The sequence below is a fragment of the Malania oleifera genome, chromosome 10, assembly GCF_029873635.1.
Source record: "Malania oleifera isolate guangnan ecotype guangnan chromosome 10, ASM2987363v1, whole genome shotgun sequence".
NCBI classification, from domain to species: Eukaryota; Viridiplantae; Streptophyta; class Magnoliopsida; order Santalales; family Ximeniaceae; genus Malania; species Malania oleifera.
Window position 1 is genome coordinate 13905997 of NC_080426.1, and position 6652 is coordinate 13912648.

Here is a 6652-nt window from a genome sequence, read left to right on the forward strand (position 1 = left end):
TTAAAAAAAAATAGAGAAGTTCATTAGTGTCATTATTGGTAAGGTTGTAATTGTCCTTATAAGCAATAAGAGAAAGAAGAGGATATTTAACAAAATTTTTGGGTCCAGCCAAAGCACAATTTTTCACGAAGTGGGCAAGAGAATTATAATTCCATTTTATAACCAAAATTGGAAGTTTGAAAGTTGTTATTCTACTGACAAATATCTTTCAAAGCCTTGTGAGACTTTCAAAAAGAGCATTGCTTGCAGTTGATATTGTGTGTTGTTGAATTGTAAAATTATTTTTAACATTCAAAGTTCAATATAGGGATTGTACTATTTATATGATGGTTGTACTATTTATATGGTGATTGCACTATTTATTTAGTGGCTACACAAGTTTACAAAAGTGGCTTCATAAGTCTATAAAGGTGGCTGCCTAAATTTACAAATATGTGCTGCAGAAAAGAGAATTCAACAAAGGTGGACAATACTCTTTACTATAAATAGAGATGCCTACTAGGAGTAGTAGGTGGTAGATCAGATTTTCTATTCTTTTGGTTTTCTGAATTAGTTTTGAAAGTTGATTCAAAATTGTATTTCTATTCCATGATTTTCTGTTATGATGCATGACACTTACAGAGGTCTTTTCAAATCAAAAAGGGGCTTGAGGCAAGGGGATCCATTGTTGCCGTATATTTTCATAATCATAAAAGAAGTTTTTTCTAAATTAATCCAAAAAAAAATTTTGATTGAGAAACGGATTTTACCGTTTATACGTTCGAGTGTACAACTATTATATCGCATTTAATGTACACGAATGATGTTATATTTACTAATGCTGGAAAAAATCTATTAAATAAGTTAATGGAGGTGATTAAGTTGTATGAAAACTGAACTGGTCAAAGGGTGAATAAAGATAAATCAGTTATTTTTTTATCAAAGAAGTTGGGTGCTCAGAGAAAGGGAAAAATTTTTCAAGAGACTAGTTTTATTGAAGGTAAATTTCCTTTTACGTATTTGGGTGTGCCGATAGTAGATGGTAAATTGAAGGGCTGTCATTTTGACCCTTTAATTCAAAAATTAGTAAGAGAGTTGAGGGCTGAAAAAGTAGACTGTTGTTTCAAGGAGGTCGTCTAGTTTTGTTGAGAAATGTGCTTTCGAGCATGTCATTGCATCTGTTAGCTGTTCTAAATGTATCGAAACTGGTGATAAAAAAAATACAAGGTATGCTTGCTTCTTTTTTTTGGGGATTTAAGGATGGAAAAAAAACAAATGAAATGGAGGGCTTGGAAGAAATTGTGTGTTCCTGTGGAGGAATGGGGCATAGGAGTAAGGAACATTTCGAAAGTGCAACAGTCTTTATTCATGAAGTTTGATTGGCAGTTATTAACACAAAATTCTTTATGGGCAAGATTTTTTAAAGCTAAATATGTTAAAGGAGAACATATTGCTCTTTGCATACCACATGGATCGTATTCTTCTTTTTGAAGGAAAATTCTGCAAGGTATGTCTGAACTATTAAGTAAATTTAAGTGGAAGGTTAGAGAAGGAGATGTAAAATTGTAGTATGATAAATTTCTGGATTTAGGACCTTTGTTTTCAGAATGTCCAGATGGTGCACATTCACATATCAGATTAAAAGATTTGGTTATCAATAATACATGAGATGTGGCAAATGTTGGGCTTTTGTGGAGCCTAGTTGTGTCTTAATTTGGATAACGACCCGACCTCTGTTTAATTAGAGATTTCTATCCTAAGGCTTAGTCCATGGAGCGAAGGCTTGGGCCGTGAGGCAACGCCCCCGGGGAAAATTTTTGGAGCCCATTCGGAACGGAACCCTAGGTGCAACATATAAAAAGGGTGCTTTCGGGTGATTAGGTTTTGTGTGGTTGTATCCGCGAGAGAGAGCGAGAGCGAGAGAATTATATCGCCGCACTCTCTGTGCTTTCTTCCTGATAATATTGAAATCCCTGCAACTCCGTGGACGTAGGCAAAATTACCGAACCACGTAAAAGCGCAAGAATGTGGATAGAGAAATCTCTTTAATTACTCCTAATTCTTACTCCTTTTGGTGATTATTCTTGTACTTATCATCTCCGGATCTCATTTTTTTTTCTTTGTCTGCTCCAGGGTAGGCAGTGGGGAAAAATAGCGAGGGAACGAAAGAAAAAAACAGAGAAACGAGGAGAGGCAACAAATGAACGCTAAAGTGGCTACAAGAAAAGAGGCGCTTGTTTAATCAAGAAAAGAGGCCAAAAAGCAATTTCTTGGAGTTCTGTCCTTAGAAGCATCTAATAGCCTCCATCCACCATTTTCTCACAGAAGGACGGAGAAAACAAAAACTAAAAGGTGAGGGAGACAAAGAAAAAGTGCAGTACAAGGGAGAAAACCAAAAACAAAAAGAAAACAGATGAAAGAGGCAAAAAAAGAACATGTAAAAAAGGAGGTGGGGCAAAAGGAAACATACGAAAGGGGTCCTACGGACTTTTTCCAGTTGATCATATCACGCGGGAGAAATTGTAACGGAGATACTTCCTGACCGAACTGTATTACACGTACAGTTCCTTCTATAGGGACGAACCGTTTGGGGCGAAGGGGGTTGAATACAAATAAAAATCGACTAAACAACAAAGAAGGATCATTTGCTTATTCCTCAGCCAAGGAACAGAACCCTGTACTTTCACTGGAACATTCTACTGCTTCTAGGAGAAAAACCTGCTACTATGAAGGATGAGGAATGGACTCTCCTTGACAGCCAGGTACTGGGAGTTATAAGATTAACTCTGTCCAGGTCTGTTGCACACAACGTCGTGAAGGAGAAAACTACAGCAGATTTGATGAAGGCTCTATCTAGTATGTATGAAAACCCATCAGCAAATAACAAGGTACATCTGATGAAGAAATTATTTAATTTAAAGATGACAGAAAACGCATTTGTAGCACAACATCTGAATGAGTTCAATACTATCACAAATCAATAATCATTGGTAGAAATTGATTTTGATGATGAGATTCGTGCATTGATTGTTTTGGCTTCGTTGCCAAACAGTTGGGAGGCAATGAGGATGGTAGTAAGCAATTCTACTAGAAAGGAAAAACTGAAGTATAATGATATACGAGATTTAATTTTGGCTGAGGAGATTCGCAGAAGAGATGCAGGCGAAACCTCAGGATTCGGCTCTGCCCTAAATCTTAAGACCAGAGGCAGAGGTAATGACCAAAATTCAGATCGGGGTAGATCAAAATCCAGAAACTATAATCGAAACAGAAGTAAGTCCAGACCTGGCCAAAAGGGACAATGCTGGAACTGCGGGAAAACAGGTCACTTTAGGAGACAATGCAAAAGTCTTAAGAAGAAGAGTGAGGATGATTCCGCTAATGCTGTAACAGAAGAGGTACAGGATGCACTACTTCTTGCAGTAGACAGTCCACTTGATGATTGGGTTTTGGACTCAGGAGCTTCATTTCATACTACTTCACACCATGAAATCATACAGAATTATGTAGCAGGAGATTTTGGTAAGGTATATTTGGCTGATGGTACAGCCTTGGATGTTGTGGGTATGGGAAACGTCCGGATGTCACTGCCAAATGGGTCTGTTTGGTTACTAGAGAAGGTACGACATATTCCTGACCTGAGAAGGAATTTGATTTCTGTCGGACAGCTTGATGATGAAGGGCATGCGATGTTGTTTGCTGGTGGCACTTGGAAGGTTACAATGGGAGCCAGAGTATTGGCTCGTGGAAAGAAATTTGATACTTTATACATGACGTCAAGTCCAAGAGATACAATTGCAGTTGCTGAAGCAAATACTGATACAAGCTTATGGCACCGCAGACTTGGTCACATGAGTGAGAAGGGGATGAAGATGCTGCTGTCAAGAGGGAAACTGCCGGAATTGAAGTCTGTTGATTTTGAATTGTGTGAAAGCTGCATCTTAGGAAAGCATAAAAGGGTGAGTTTCTTGAAAAGTGGCAGAACACCGAAGGCTGAAAAATTAGAGTTAGTGCACACAGATTTATGGGGTCCTTCTCCTGTTGCATCCCTTGGGGGTTCAAGGTACTACGTTACTTTCATTGATGACTCAACCAGAAAGGTATGGGTTTATTTTCTGAGAAATAAATATGATGTATTTGAAACTTTTAAGAAGTGGAAGGCTATGGTTGAGACTGAGACAGGTTTGAAAGTAAAGTGTTTGAGGTCGGACAACGGAGGAGAGTACATAGATGGAGGGTTCAGAGAGTATTGTGCTGCGCATGGAATCAAAATGGAAAAGACCATTCCTGGGACACCACAGTAGAATGGTGTGGCTGAGCGCATGAACAGAACTCTCAACGAGCGTGCCAGGAGTATGAGGCTACATGCTGGATTACCAAAAATTTTTTGGGCTGATGCTGTCAGTACTGCAGCTTATCTGATAAACCGAGGACCTTCAGTTCCCATGGAATTTAGACTTCTTGAAGAGGTTTGGAGCGATAAAGAGGTAAATTTTTCTTACTTAAAAGTTTTTGGTTGTGTTTCTTATGTTTATGTTGATTCTGATGCTCGTAGTAAACTTGATGCAAAGTCCAAAATATGTTATTTCATTGGCTATGGTGATGAGAAATTTGGCTATCAGTTTTGGGATGAACAAAATAGGAAAATCATCAGAAGTAGAAATGTGATATTTAACGAATAGGTTATGTACAAGGACAGGTCAACTGTAGTGTCAAATGTCACAGCGATAGATCAGAAAAATTCTGAGTTTATTAACTTAGATGAGTTGACTGAAAATACTGTCTAGGAAAGGGGTGAAGATAATAGGGAGAATGTAGAATCGCAGGAAATTCAAATTACACCTGTAGCTGCGGTTCGTAGATCTTCCAGGGCCACTAGACCTCCACAACGTTATTCACCTGCTTTAAATTATCTTCTGCTAACTGATGGTGGTGAGCCAGAGTGTTATGATGAAGCCTTGCAGGACAAGAGTTCAAGCAAGTGGGAGTTAGCCATGAAGGATGAGATGGACTCCTTGTTGGGGAATCAGACATGGGAACTAACTGAATTTCCAATAGGGAAGAAGGCTCTACACAACAAGTGGGTATACAGAATAAAGAACGAACATGATGGTAGCAAGCGCTACAAAGTCAGATTAGTTGTCAAAGGGTTTCAGCAAAAGGAAGGCATTGACTTTACAGAAATATTTTCTCCAGTTGTGAAGATATCAACAATTAGACTGGTACTGGGAATGGTGGCTGCAGAAAATCTACATCTTGAGTAGTTAGATGTGAAAACGGCATTCCTTCACGGTGACTTGGAGGAAGACATCTACATGATTCAGCCAGAAGGGTTCATTGTCCAGGGACAAGAGAATTTAGTCTGCAAACTGAAAAAGAGCTTGTATGGTCTAAAACAAGCTCCAAGACAGTGGTATAAGAAGTTTGATAGCTTTATGCATAAAATTGAGTTCAAGAGATGTGAAGCTGATCACTGTTGTTATGTTAAGTTCTTTGACAATTCTTATATCATTTTACTGCTATATGTAGATGATATGCTTATTGCAGGGTCTAGCATTGAGGAGATTAATAATCTGAAGAAGCAATTGTCAGAACAGTTTGCAATGAAGTATTTGGGAGCTGCAAAGCAAATCCTTGGAATGAGAATTATTAGAGACAAGGCTACTGGTACATTGAAGCTTTCACAGTCAGAGTATGTGAAGAAAATTCTCAGTAGATTCAACATGAATGAATCTAAACCAGTGAACACACCCTTGGGGAGTCATTTCAAACTAAGCAAGGAACAGTCACCGAAGACAGAAGAAGAAAGGGATCATATGAGCAAGGTGCCCTATGCTTCAGCTATTGGCAGCTTGATGTATGCTATGGTGTGTACAAGGCCAGACATTGCACATGCAGTGGGAGTCGTGAGCAGATTCATGAGTAGGCCAGGAAAGCAGCATTGGGAGGCAGTAAAGTGGATTCTGAGATATTTGAGGAGTTCATCAGATACATGTCTTTGCTTCACTGGTGCAAGTTTGAAACTGCAGGGTTATGTAGACGCTGATTTTGCTGGTGATAATGATAGTAGAAAGAGTACTACTGGATTTGTATTTACTTTGGGTGGTACAGCTATATCTTGGGCTTCTAATTTGCAAAAGATTGTTACTTTGTCTACTACAGAAGTTGAGTATGTTGCAGCAACTGAAGCTGGAAAGGAGATGATTTGGCTACATGGTTTCTTAGAGGAACTGGGTAAGAAGCAGAAGATGGGCATTCTACACAGTGACAGTTAGAGTGCAATTTTTCTTGCCAAAAATTCGGCTTTTCATTCAAAGTCGAAACATATACAAACAAAATACCACTTTATCTGTTACCTTGTTGAAGATAAGCTGGTAATACTTGAAAAGATATGTGGATCTAAGAACCCAGCAGACATGTTGACTAAGGGTGTTACTATTGAGAAACTGAAGCTATGTGCAGCTTCAGTTGGTCTTCTAGCTTAAGGAGAGGAGGTTGAATTGCAAGGATGAGGGATTGTTTTTCAGGAGGATTGCAGTTGATATTGGTGATTGAACTAGTCTCCAAGTGGGAGATTTGTTGGGCTTTTGTGGAGCCTAGTTGTGTCTTAATTTGGATGACGACCTGACCTCGGTTTAATTAGAGATTTCTATCCTAAGGCTTAGTCCATTGA